General features: G+C 37.0%; 1 pseudogene; it reads left to right on the plus strand.

Moving 5' to 3' along the window:
* Positions 1–13,892: 13,892 nt before the first annotated feature.
* On the plus strand, positions 13,893–14,855 carry LOC122359347 (annotated as a pseudogene).
* The last annotated feature ends 406 nt before the right edge of the window (positions 14,856–15,261 follow it).

Below are 15,261 nucleotides of genomic sequence, written 5' to 3' on the forward strand. Positions count from 1 at the left end.
TCCCCACATCAAGACATCTGCTAATTATTTTTTACAGATGCTACGAGAGGTGTTTGAATATCCTGCAGGGGGCAAGGATATCTCAACACAGCTGATGGATCTGTCCCAGGGTAAACGCACTGCTGCTGATCATGCTATTGAGTTCCAGACGCTCGCTGCTCAAAGTGGCTGGAATGATATCGCACTCAAGGTGACTTTCAAGTGGAGTCTCACGGCAGAATTACAGACGGAATTGGCGTAAAAGTGAGGACTTATCCTTTTCTGATCTCGTCAACTTAACTATCCGTATTGACAATCTTAAGCGCCAGGCACCACAACGTAAAGCGCCGTCTAAGATCACGAGCCAGGAAAAGGATAAAGTACGACACGAGTTAATGGGAAGACCGGAACCCATGCAAGTAGACTCCCAACGTGTCTCTATTGAAGAACGCGAGCGCCAGCGTCGTCTTCAACTATGCTTTTACTGTGGAGAAGGAAAACATTATCAGGATGACTGTCCTCACAGACCCACCACCGCCAACCGGGTAAATATGGATCATTTTTACATGCTCAGCAACAAGGCTCTCATGTTACCTATCATGCTTAGAATAAACAATGTAAATGTTATGTTGACAGCAATGGTTGACTTGGGCGCGGCCTTGAACATCATCAGTCGTGAGGTAGTCGAAAAGTATCACATTCCTTCTCAACCCTGTGAATCTGTTTTAAGGATTAAGACCATTAATGACGATGACATCGGAAGGGGCGTTTCTCATAGAACCAGGACTCTTACTCTCCAGGCTGACATGTTCCACAAGGAAGCCATTACGTTCTATATTGTTGATTCATCCAAGTATGAAGTAATCCTCGAATTCCCCTGGCTCTCTTTACACGACCCAACTATATCCTGGGGTAGAGGTGAGTTGCAATGGTCTCACACTTGTATGTACGAACAGATGCTTTGCTGTATCACCAAAGAACTGCCTCACCACCAGTATAGAGAGTCCAGATGATCAAAGGAGAGTCAAGATACCAGTATGCTACAGTCAACTTTCAGAAGTGTTTAGCAAATCAAGGGCAACAGAATTACCACCTCACCGACCATGGGACTGTGCGATTGACCTCCTACCTAACGCCATGCCACCCAAAAGCAAGGTATACCTGTTGTCACTCACTGAAAGCCAGGCTATGGAGGAATATATTAATGAGGCTCTTAGCTTTGGGTTCATTAGACCTTCCACATCACCTGCAGCAGCTGGATTCTTCTTTGTTGGTAAGAAGGATGGAGGCCTGCGCCCATGCATCGATTATCGAGGCCTAAATAACGTCACAGTCAAGTTCCGATATCCCCTACCTTTAGTTCCATCAGCTCTAGAACAACTACGTGAGGCAAAGGTGTATACTAAGTTAGACCTCCGTAGTGCCTATAACCTGATAAGGATCAAGGAGGGAGACGAGTGGAAGACTGCTTTCATGACGACTAGAGGGCACTATGAGTATCTCGTTATGCCGTATGGGCTAGCTAATGCTCCAGCTGTATTCCAGTCTTTTATCAACGAGATCTTCAAAGAAATCCTGAACACATACGTAGTGGCTTATATTGATGACATCCTCATCTACTCAAAGAATGAAGCCGATCACATTGGACATGTCAAAGAGGTTCTTTCCAGGTTACTAAAACACCAGTTGTTTGTCAAGGAGGAGAAATGTGAGTTTCATGTGTCTCAAACTTCGTTTCTAGGTTACCAAATCAGTCACCAGAGAGTGAGGATGGACGAGGACAAGGTTAAGGCAGTTCACGGAGTGGCCTCAACCCACTACTGTCAAGGAGCTACAACGGTTTCTAGGGTTTGCAAATTTCTACAGACGCTTTATCCGAAACTATAGTACCGTTGCTGCACCACTAACTCTCTCTTAAAGGAAAAGCGTCAAAGCTGAGATGGAATGAGGGAGCAATTAAGGCGTTTTCCAACCTCAAGGAACGTTTCACCACAGCCCCAGTTCTCAAACATCCTGATCTCTGAACTACCGTTTATCGTAGAAGTGGATGTATCGGACTGCAGAGTTGAGCTGTTTCTCTCACTGCCTCACGGTCAACCAGGGAAACTTTACCCTTGTGCTTTCTTTTCTAGAAAATTAACAGCAGCAGAGAGAAATTATGACGTGGGAAACAAAGAGCTGTTATCCATGAAAGCGGCCATTGAGGAGTGGAGACACTGGCTAGAAGGAGCAGTGCACCCATTCCAAGTCATCACGGATCACAAAAACCTTGAATACATCAAGGGAGCTAAAAGGCTGAACCCCAGACAGGCAAGATGGGCACTGTTTTTACGCGCTTTCAATTCACTGTCACCTATCGTCCAGGTTCCAAGAACAGTAAGGCTGACGCACTGTCCCGAAGATATGACGCACCACTGAAGGAGGGAGTCTCGGATAATATTCTGCCACCCACGGTAATCCTGGCACCAGTGTCCTGGGATATCATGGAGGAGCTGCAGAGGGAATTGCAGCATGAACCAGCACCCCCTCAATGTCCCACCGGTAAACATTACGTACCATCTACAATACGCCAACGCATCCTCCAATGGGTGCATACTTCACTGAGTTCAGGTCATCCAGGCATCAACAGAACATTACAGTTGGCGCAGAACGCTTTTTGGTGGCCGATCAATATCCCGGATGTGACGAACTATGTCAAGGCCTGCCAGGTATGTGCACAATGCAAGACCCCCAGAGAATTACCTGCCAGTTTACTAAAGCCTTTGCCCATTCCTCAACGACCATGGTCTAACCTATCTATTGATTTTGTCACAGATTTACCATTGTCTAACGGTTTCACAGTCATCTTAGTCATTATCGATAGATTTTCTAAGTCATGCCGATTAATTCCCATGAAGAACCTCCCCACCGCCATGGAAACTGCCTCGCCCTGTTCGAGCCCCGTTTTCAGGATCTACGGATTACCCGAGGACATAGTGAGTGATAGAGGTACTCAGTTGACTTCTCAAGTATGGAGGGCTTTCTGTAAACACCTCGACATTAATGTGAGCCTTACCTCAGGTTACCACCCACAGGCTAATGGACAGGTCGAGAGACTTAATCAGGAGATCGGGAGGTACCTTCGAACCTATTGCCACAGAGAACAACACAGGTGGTCAGAGTTTTTACCATGGGCTGAGTATGCTCAGAATTCACTAGTCAAGCTAGCTACAGGTATGACCCCATTCCAGTGTGTCCTCGGGTATCAGCCGCCCATGTTCCCGTGGTCAGGAGAACCATCCAATGTCCCAGCCGTTGATGATTGGATTCGTAGGAGTGAGAAGGTGTGGGATAGTGCTCATGTGCGACTTTAAAGATCGATCAGGTATCAGGAGATTCAAGCTAACCGCCACAGACTCCCACATCCCCCATATCAACCTGGACAAAGGGTCTGGCTCGACGAGGACATCAAGATGCGGCTGCCCAGTAAGAAGCTAAGCCTAAGGTATGTTGGACAATTCAAGATAATAAAACAAGTGAATGATGTCACATACCAACTTGAACTGCCTACTAATTATCATATATTTCCATCCTTTCATGTATCCCTCCTCAAACTGGTCCACCCGGGAGCTGACCCTGGCCATGAAGCTCCAGAACCACCGCCGCCACTTGAGATTGACAGGAACCCCGCATATAAAGTGAGCGGACTACTGGACTCGCGGAGACGGGGGGGTCGGCTCCAGTACTTGGTGGACTGGGAGGGTTATGGACCAGAGGAGAGATCCTGGGTAGCCGCTCAGGACATTTTGGACCCATCCCTTATAGAGGAGTTCCACAGAGCCAGACCCGATCGTCCAGCACCTCGCCCTAGGGGAAGACCACGTAACCCACAACGAGATCCATCCCAGGATCAACCACGGCCACGAGAACAACCAAGAAACCAATCATGAGATTCTGCCCAGGACCAACCACGACCACGGGGACGCCCACGAAATCAATCACGAGATTCTGCCTGGACCAACCACAACCACGGGACGCCCACGAGGACGCGTCCACGAAAAGCTCCAAGAGTCGCTCCTAGAGGGGGTTCTGTAACATCCAGCCAGCAGAGGAGCCCTCTCCCGATTACTGACTCGAGCCGCTCCCTCTATCACCACTTCCTGTTTGGTGCTATTTAACCGTAGAGAGCACCATGCTCTACGCAAGTATTGCCAGCCTGTCTGCCTTACCGAGCGTTTACCCATTGTGCTATTGACTATCATTGTGTATGACCATTGCTTGCTTTATCGACTCACGGCTTCACGGCTCTTCCTTATTTGTTATGGTAACCTATCTCTATTGAACTTTGTTATTGACCTTTGCCTTCCTTCCTCGACTTTGCCCACGGATATCCCTTTGTCTATGTTTGCCTTCCGGACTGATATTACTGTTGCCAACCCTTGCTTGTCTTTGACCATTCTCATCTGTGTGTGTGTTTCTAATAAACATCTGCAAATGGAATCACAGTCGGCTTCCGCCTTCTCCTTACAATTTTTTTTTTTGGAAAATCATTGAAAAAGCTTGTTCCTATGCTGAATGCATTTTTGGAGCTGTTAATTAAATCCATTTTTTTTCCTAAAAACTTCAGAGTTCTGTGCCTGATTTACTGCCCACCCACTGCTATGAACAACGGCTGCATCACCATATATTGTTTTTTTTCTATCATACAACTGTTAAATTTCCTTCTCTATTCTTTGACCTTTCTCATTTTACGCATTAAAAAAACCAGGCTGATATATATAAAAAGAAAAAAAACCTGAATACTGTTTTTGCCCCACTTTCTATTCAAACTATTTACAGGCTTCATAGTCAAACCTAACTGGTCCGAATACTATCTGTAGTTGCTCTTACACATGATTAGGGAAAATCAACATTAATTGATAAATGAAATAAATAACCCAAAAATTTGTGTTGATGCTTTGTGGGTGTGTTACATACAGTATGGCTCTGAAAAGATCTTTAGAAGTAAATCTAGGCAAAGACACAGAAAAATATATATGTGCTTGTAACTTTTTCAAGTTGCATGACTGCAAGATATAGCTTATGTTATTAAACATAGACTATAGAATGGGTTTATGGAGGTTTACATTTGTGTTATGAGAGAGTTATTACTCTCAAAGGGGGAATTGAAGAATTACAAATTTAAGAATCTGTTTAAGATGCTGTACCTATGATGTAGGATAACATGAAAAACTAAAGTAAAATATTTTTGTGTTTTACATTTTGTGATGAAGATGACATTCTAAAAACACCAATCATGCAGCCTAATGAATGCTAAGCTCAAGGTACAGCCATGACTTTTGTTTATATGATAATATAAAGGTCTGGGCTGTACTGTCGTTCTGACTGGATTAACACCTATGCATCTAAATGACACTTGTAAGCTAAATACATTAAGGAAAATTCAGTTGCTGAGCTGATTCCTGTAACGTATCTGTAGACCTCATCTCATAATGCTGATCCGCCATCTGATCTGAACTGAGAAACAGATTAAGAAAGAAATAGACTAATATTAACATGTTGTTTTATATAAAAAAAATTTGGTCGCCATCATAAATGATCAATGGAAAGCAGCACTATGGAATAATTAGGATCTTTCTAAGATCTAAGATAAGTTAAGAGCTTGGCAGCAGAAAACTATCTATCAGAAAAAACATCATATGTAGGATACATCCTTCAGAAGAGACACAGCTACTGCATGATTGGCTTTGTGATAGGGTGTAGTGAGTATCTGGTTTGCATGATTAGTACTCTGGTGATTTGTATAGGGGTGTGTGTGTGTAGGTGAGAACTTGCTTTGGGCATGACGTTGTTAAAGGTCTTGGACATAAATAAAGCCGCATGCCACAATTCAACATTGATTTTTAAACTGATGAAGAAAGACTGTCTTCAGACTGATTCTCTATTGACACATTAGAAATTGTAAGATTCTTAATTTTATTTTTTATTATTTTTAAGTGATTAACTTATAGACTATTGTATATCCATTGTATATATCATCATAGAATTTCTTACAAAAACAATCCAAACAACAATACAATATTATATATATATATATATATATATATATATATATATATATATATATATATATATATATATATATATATATATATATATATATATATATATATATATATATACAATTTTATCATTATTAGAAATTTTTTGTGAAAAATGACATGCTGCAAAAATATTATGCAAATATTGCCTTTATGTTAAAGTAACATTTCCTTAATCTTGTTTTCTACAGGGCCATGCTGCAAAGTGCAATACGTAATATTTCTTTCACACTGGATGGATATAGTAAAGTTCATGATTTGAAATACGTTTTTGTTGTTGTGCTGGGTTTACTTTACCCAGTCATCATCATTGCTAATGGACTAATCATCTATATAGTATGTTTGAAAGAAAATTACATAAGCCAATGTACTTGTTTATCTGCAATTTAGCTTGTATAAATTTATATGTGGCACAGCAGTTTCACCTTTATCATAACTAAATTCTTAACAGAGGATTATCAGATAACATGGTTTTCTTGTCTTGTGCAAATCTACTTTATATATACCTATGTTAGTTGTGACATAGCAAACTTAACAGTTATGGCTTATGATCGGTATATTTCTATTTGCTATCCTTTAAAGTATGACAAAATAGTGACCCTACAAAAGTGATTTTGGGTATTGTACTAACTTGGCTTTTGCCCTTTTTCAGAGTGACCATCACTCTTTCACTTACAGCCAACTTTGACATTTGTGGAATCACCATTGAAAAAGTATACTGTGATAATTACTCAATAGTGAAACTAGCATGCTCTGATATTTCATATTATAACATATATAGCTCAACATTAATTGCCTTTGTGGTTGTATTCCATTTTTATAATCGTCTACTCTTATGTAAGAATCATCGTAATCTGTTTGAATCTGTCAAAAGAGGACAAGTTAAAGTCTTTAGCACATGTGTCCCACATCTAATTGCACTATTTAACTTTATCATTGGGAGTTTCTTTGAACTTTTGCAAAGCCGATTTGATATGAGGCATGTGCCCTACATCATCCGTGTAATACTGTCTTTGTATTTCCTTGTTCTTTCCCCATTAATAAACCCAGTCCTTTATGGAATGAGAACTCAAGCAATAAAGGAAGCTATAATGAGAAAAACTTTGTCATACATTTTACCAAAGACAAACTGTTGTAACATGTGCAATTTAAGATGCTTTTGTATGTTTCATCGTGGAGGCAGTCTCAAAATATGTATACAAATATTTGTATGTTTTGTGCATTTTGAGTTGTAAATCTTCTAAAGTTTAAAAATATTGCGTGTTATCTATCTTCCTTATATATTTTTATGGTGGATGTGACATCACAGTGTAAAATAAATAAATAAATAAATGAATAAATGAATTCAATTCAGAAGTCTGTTGTCACATTTCAACAAATGTAGGTTGTCCGTGAAAGCAAAATGTGAATACTGTGCGTGTGCTGATAATATGCATAAAATACATTGTCTATATATATATATATATATATATATATATATATATATATATATATATATATATATATATATAAATGGTATAGCTGGTGGCATAAATGAATGAAGTGTGTACAATGCTTGGAACAACAAAATGAACATTTACACATTTACTTTTAGAAGAAAGTTTGATGACATAAATGTAAAAAGCTTAATGGTAATTTGGCACAAAAAAATGGAAATATGATATAAAATACAGTACTGTACAATACAATACAATACAATACAATACAATGCAATATTTGGTCCAGGTGATATTTTTGTTCTTGTACTTTCATTATACAGTTTGTGCTCAATTATGCAATCAATATTTTGATCATATTCTAAATGCAAGATTGACAAACCACATCAGTCCTAATATCTATTATTAATTTTACATATAATGATTTATAAGGTGTACTGTATATAATTGTTATAAAGGACTGGAAGTGAAAAACCTTATATTCAGGTGTGCATGTTTATTTATTTATTTGCCCGTAAAAAAATAAAGAAATAATTAAAAATAAATAAATAAAAAAAAAGAAAATAATTAAAGGGCCACAAGAATGATGCAATACAATACTAATGCAATTCTAAAAGTGACAATCCTACTTAACATTGAGAAGATGATTGGGTCCGCAGGGTCACAAAACCAGGTTGAGAAGAAAAGATGCAAAGTAATTACAAAATAAGGTGACAAATCAGGCATGAAAGCATCAGGAACCATTAAATACTGCAGAATACCAGAACTGCAACCTACAAGGTGTTAAGTTCTCAGAGACATTGCTATGGTAAAGGACCATGAAACATGTTATGAAATATTTTATTTAATTTCTTTATCAAATAAATGCTTTGTTCTGCTAATATGTACCAAGGATACCAGTATTACTGGATTGACAGTATTCAGTAGGCATGTGCTTTATCATCCTGTTTCAGCATCGTTATCAATGTCAATATACTGTATGTTGTATAATGTATTTTTGTAATGTGTTGCTTTATCTAGAAAAGAACATTGTAAAAAGAGAACAATATAACAAAAGAAATAGAACTGTATTATAAACAACCAGTTAAATGATTAGAATAAGGAACTTTGAGGCTAGTAAGGTTAAAGGTTAAAAAAAAGACCAAATGTTTATCACCAAATGATGCAACTCTGCAAGGATAAACATGTTATTAACAGGTCATTACTGTGTTTTTCACTTAATATTGTCCCTTGGCCATCACAATCATCTTGTCCAACACTTCACCCACTGGTCAAGATAAATGGACCTTTAGGTTTAATTAAACATTACAACACTTTAATTGAGTCCCGTTGGTCACAAGGTCGAAGAGCTAGTCCCAGTGAGGCCTATTACTGATGTTGTATGTAAAGAATATTGCATCATTTCAATGGGAGGTCAAGCACATGACTCAGAGATGGAACAGTGGTGGAAAATTTAGAGCTTCTTCGTAGCCAAAGAATGTACAAATCAAGTTACGAGTAAATGCTAATGCGTGCAATCCTTTTCACAGTCTACCATTTGAACATTTGGAATTGCAAATTTAGGACTGAGATAGTGTCTTGCATTACTTTTTGCATATCTATTAACAATGGCACATTATACTAGTGTCACCATCATAAAGGACCAATACAATAAAGAAGGCCATTTCTGAACACCATTCCTGTCATGACCAAGGAGGCTGGTTCTGATATACTTTTACACAGATAACTTTAACTATACTTTAGACCTCTATCCCTAGGATTTTATAGGTCAGTGGATAAATAAATAGATTTTTTATAGGAGTGCGATCATACAATATGGCCTGCATTTAATTTCAAATCAAATTTACAGAATTATGCACACTTATAAATCCTCCTTATAAACTCCCCTAAAACGGATCGTTTAAACACCCCCACTTTTTTACATCACAGATTGGGTTTTTTGTGATACGTATCCTATATCTGGATATCTGGCTCATGTCTAAACACATATATCCTATTCCCTTGGAATTCCTAATGCGAGGGTGACACGTTTAAAGACAGCGTTTAATAGCCTACTGGAGTGCTTTATATGCGATAGCATTTATTGAGGCGGAACATATGTAAGAAAATACAACATTCAGGAGGTGGTTTTGAAAGCCCTATAAATACAATAGCTTTTATAAGTTATATTTCTCACCAAGCTTATAACGTTGCTGTTTTTGTAATTAAATCAACAAGCTTCACTACTCGTGCACTCTCTCTCCATCTCTATCTCTCTCTCATGTTCAAATTCATGCGATCTTACAGCACTGCTTTTCTACCACTAGTCCACTATGCTTCCTGCACACTTTGATTGGCAGATGTCTGGTCCAATCAGCGGTAAGCAATGGATTAATCAAAGTATGCCTGCCTTTCGGGTTTGTCTGATTTGTCATAATGTCATAATCTGTTGTTTTGGATTTTTTTCAAATTTGATGTTGTGTTTTCTGACATGTTATGTTTTTTGGAATTGTTGTTGTGTTTTCTGAATTGTTATTTTGTTATAGATTTGCATCTGTGTTTGTAATTAGTTATTTTATTTCAGAATTGTGACGTTTTGCACTTTATCGCCCACTGTACTAAACAGTGCCTGAACCGACACACAAAAAAATTAAAATTTGCGCTATTAACACTATGATGTCAGTTTCATTCATACTGAAGGCCAGTGGGAGCCCTGGCATAGAAAATGAAGAGAAGATATAAACTTGTTAAATGATAACACAAAGACTGCAACAATGTATAGTTTATTTGCGTCATTGAAGCCATTTCTGTTGTTTTCAAAAAGCTACAACAGATGACAGAAGTAAGCATTTGATTGGCTAGAAAGGTTGATTGGAGTAAAAAAGGTTATAATGTCCTCTTTTGTTGCACGACGGGTTTAGAAATGTGAATACAAAACAAATTTGGCTTTAGACATTTTAATTTAAGCATGTTTTGCTTTGCCAGTTAATGAAATACTACCTCCAGAGCAAGTGTAATTGCTGCATTCACTTGCTCCTCAGACGCTTTTATTTCCCAAGATACGCTTTTAAGTTGGAATGCGAAAACACGCTCACCTGTACTACTACTAGATTTTTATTATTAAAGCTTTCTGCATTTTCTTAGGCAGGACATTATTTTTGACTTGGGGTGATGATGCCTTCTCTCTGATTTGGTTCTAGTACATGCCAGTTACATAGATACTTTTAAAAAAAAAAAGTGGAAAATTTTGAAGTTTATTTTTAGGTGTTCTCTGGGACGTCTTCAGACACTTGTCACACTGTCATTTGAAGTAAAATAACAATAAAAGCCCGTTGGCTACATTTCAGTGTCACCTGCCTGGCCTGCTCTTTCTAGTCATGCAATATTATTTGTCTAATGCCACAGAGATCAGCCTCATTGGGACTAGTCTTGGCCATTTGACCAAGGGACTTAATTAAAGTGTGTGTCTAATTAACCTGAAGGTCTATTACCTTGGGCCACTGTGAGACATGGTAACACTAACTTTTCCTGAGATGGTCAAGGGACCATATTAGAAATGAAAACAACTTAATGACCTCTTAATAACATGTTAATCTTTGTTGCATCATTTAGTACTGGTAAAAATAAATAAATAATTTGTAAATGTGAGTGATTTATGATCTGCAGTGACCTTCTATTTAATTATATTATATTTATATAGTTAAACTGACAAACCTTATATCAAGACTGACATATCATAGTAATTAAAATACCTGTTTGCGATGCAGTTGTATTTTTACAAATCATTGATATATCTGTAAATAAATGATTTGGAAACACTATTATAGTATACTATCACTATATTTAGTTACTATCACACTACTAAAAATTATTTTACAGGATTGATGTCACATCTCTTGGACTCTTTTGTTGTTGTTTTTGTCTCCTTACCTTCTGTTCTAGTTAATTGTCTTCAGCCGTCTCGTTAGTTTAGTCAATTACGTTCTGTATTTAGTCCTGTTTGAGTTACCTACGTGTGGTTTATGTTCTGCCTTCCTGCCTGCCTACCTACCTGTTTGTATATTTTTATTTTGCCCGTTTAAGTTCATTTACTTGTCGTCTGCTCCTTCCCGCCAAACCACAACCGTGACAGTTGAATAGTATTATTTTTGTATAAATTAACATCACACTAATTTACTTCTAATGTTTTACAGCGAATGCTCATTATTAAGCTTTGTTTAATTTTGCCATTGGAAGAAATGTAGTTGTTTACTACTGTAATTGTAATGGTGATTACTGATTAGAATTTATTTGGGATCTTGGATGTTGTATGTTCATATTCAAATTGCTAAACTAATTTTACAGACATGAACAAATACCAAATAATAACAAAACTATTGCTGCTATTTTCCTAGTGTTATAATGTACTGTATATATGTGGTATGACAAAACTTAATAAAAAAAATTAAATAAACCTTCTTAAAATTATCTTAAGTAACTTTTTAAAATTAGGATAGACTTGTGTTAAGGGTCTCCAAAGTTAAGGGTGCTGGTCCATTCCCAGAGTAGCATCATATTCGACCCTGGTTAATACAGTGTCACGTCTCTGGACTCTTTGTTATTGTTTTTGTCTCGTGCCATGTGCTCTCTGTGCCCTACCTTCCCTTTGTGTTAATTGTATAATTGTCTTCAGCCGTGTCTCGTTAGTTTAGTCAATTATGTTGTATATTTAAGTCCTGTGTGTTTGTCTTCAGTTGGTCCAATTGTCGAGGTTACCTACTTGTGGTTTATGTTCTGCCTGCCTACCTACCTGTTTGTATATTTTTTATTTTGCCCATTGGAGATTAAATCTGTTTAAGTTTATTTTACTTGTCGTCTGCTCCTTCCCGCCAAACCACAATGTGACATATAGAAAGATATCACATTGCTATACAATTATGATATTGCTTTAATACAGCAGTAAATAAATACTAAATAGCCACAGAGTGCCTTAAACCTTTGCAATACTACTTTCTTCTACCACAAATTCAGGTTGATATTTTCCCAGTTCTTAGTTAAACCAATACCGGCAATAGCACTGGCTCTGAACTATAGCACCTGGTTTATGTTGGTGTAAAAGAGGTATTAGTTGCTTAATTTAAAGCTTATTGTACTACATAGAGTTCTGGATACTTTCAAAGCATTTCTTCATGAAGCTTTGAAACCTTTAAGAATGTTTCAAATCACAGTTTCCTCTGTGAACCCATAAATCTTAAGATCTCAGAGATTGCAATGGGTTTGTAGCTGTTTTCATGCATTTCTGTCCTAAGTGTTAGATGCATTTACACAGTTCTGAGAAGCAGGAGTGTGTCATTGAACCATTTGAAACAATTCAGTTGATTTGAACCTTCAAAAAAAAAGCTGCAGTTACTACAGTGGAGCAAGACTGGTTACCTGCATATGATTCTTCAGCTCAGTCTCATGTTCAAAATAAAACATTAGTAATCTCAACTGAGGAAAGTGATATATTTTGTTGTAGTATCCTTTCAGGTGTTGAGAGATTTTCGACAATAGTGATAGTCAATGTTTGTTGGTTTGTTCCTTACTAAATTTTGTTGTAAATAATTTTGCTGTTTACAACTTTCATTTTCTTTAAATATAAGTGTCACACTTGAAGTCTCGTCACCATCCAATGGCAGAACAATGTAGCCAAAATCACCATCACTAACACTCAGATTTTTCTAAATATCAAATACTATTATAAAATTTTTAAATACTTTCAACGAAATAATAGTTATTAGATAATAATATTTAGTAAACAACAAAACCTTCTAAAAGTTGTATTGCAATTCAGTCAAGATTACAAAGGCAGTGCTAAACCTGGCTTTATTATATTTTTATTCCATTTTATCCTACTTATATTGGGTTCTGTTGCTGAGTAATATATTCATATCACACATTTTGTCAATATACACATATAGCTACAATCAGTCTAACATATTGTGTAGCTTAAAGCAATTTGTGCCATTTTCCGGCTACTTACATAGTTTTTTGCGTGTTCAGATTATACATGATAGTACTTGACCCAGAAACATGCTATTAAATAAAATCCAACATCCATCCTATAAAAGATACACGTTGTTATTGTAGTCGAACCTAATGAACAGCAAAAATGAATGTTGCTAATTCTCATGTGTACAGTTTGTAAAGACCCAGATGGTGTCAGCTCTGTTTATAAAATCCGCTTACAGAAAACTGAGCAGTTGCATCAGATCAGCAGCTACAATCAGCTTTCTTCAACTTGACTGTTGCTTTAAAAATAGCTGGAGCAAGGAAATATATTTTAGAGTGGACAAGGGACATCAAAAACTATTTGGATGCTTTACTCTTCAACTAACAGACAGAAACTGAACCTAAATATTTCTTTTAGTGGCACTTTCGCTGTCTTTTTGATCACCGAATGGAAAATGGAACCATGCCTTACTATTTTTATTTCACTTTGTTCAAGGATTTTGTTCACATGAGATATCCCATCCTAATTTTGACACTTTCAGTTTATTTAGCAATTGTATTATTTAATGCCATCATTTTGTTTGTGGTGTTTAAAGAGAGATCTCTTCATGAGCCAATGTACATACTGATATCTTGTTTGTCTGCCAATGATCTCTATGGCTCAGCTGGATTCTTTCCTAGGCTAATGGTTGATCTCCTTTTTGATGCAAACACAATTTCTAGGCCAGGGTGTTTTGTTCAGATTTTTATCATTTATACTTATGCAATGTCTGAATATACAATATTAACTCTGATGGCATATGACAGATATGTCGCCATATGCAATCCTTTAAAATATCATACAATTATGACCCCAAAGTGACAATACTGTACATGGGACTAGCATCACTTTATACAGTCTTTTCTATGAGTCTGGTTATTTTCTTCTCAGCCAGGTTGCCTTTGTGTGGGACTGACATAGCAAGACTGTACTGCTCCAACTGGTCTCTGGTTCGACTATCTTGTGGGACTTCCACTTTGAGTAACAACATAATTGGTCTTTTTGTCTCAGCAACAACAGTTTTTCTCCCTGCCTTCTTCATCTTCTATACTTATGCCAGAATTTTGATAATTTGTCAAAAAGCCCCAAGGAATTTAGGGGAAAAGCATTTCAAACATGTCTTCCTCACATTATAAGCTTTGTTAACTACTCTATAGCTTCATTTTGTGATATTGCTTTAAGTCGGTATGATTCAGACAAATTTAAGATTGTGGCTATCATTTTTTCAGTGGAATTCCTGGTTATCCCTCCTGTTCTGAATCCCTTATTTATGGCTTAAATTTACCAGAAATTCGAAAAACATTGCATGCTTGTTTCAGCGATTTAAAGTTGGCCCTTTTCCTTAATAATTACTTAAAACATATAACATAGGATTATTTTAAAGGCTACCTACTGGTTTTACAGTGTTTTATATGATAAAACTGAATTTTCTACAATTATTTATTTAGTCCTTAATGATGAGGCCATATTCTGATGTCTTTATAAAACTAATCAAGTTCTTGATGTTCTGTAACAATTTCAACTCTAATATTTAATAAAAATAGTTATGGCACATAGTACTTTATTGTGTTCAAATATTTCTTTATTTCTTTCTCTTTTTGCTATAAGTACAGTTGTAACTATATGAAGGGCTATGGACTATTTTTTACATTTTGCACCTAACTTCTTTTCTGAGGTGCACCAGCACAAAAGTTAGGCGCACCCGAATTTTTATGTCATTGTGATGTGTTGTGATTTGCTTATTTGCTTGGAAAAGTGTGGAGGCGTTAGGTTTAGA

Source organism: Puntigrus tetrazona, chromosome 15 (assembly GCF_018831695.1).
Source record: "Puntigrus tetrazona isolate hp1 chromosome 15, ASM1883169v1, whole genome shotgun sequence".
Taxonomy (NCBI): Eukaryota; Metazoa; Chordata; class Actinopteri; order Cypriniformes; family Cyprinidae; genus Puntigrus; species Puntigrus tetrazona.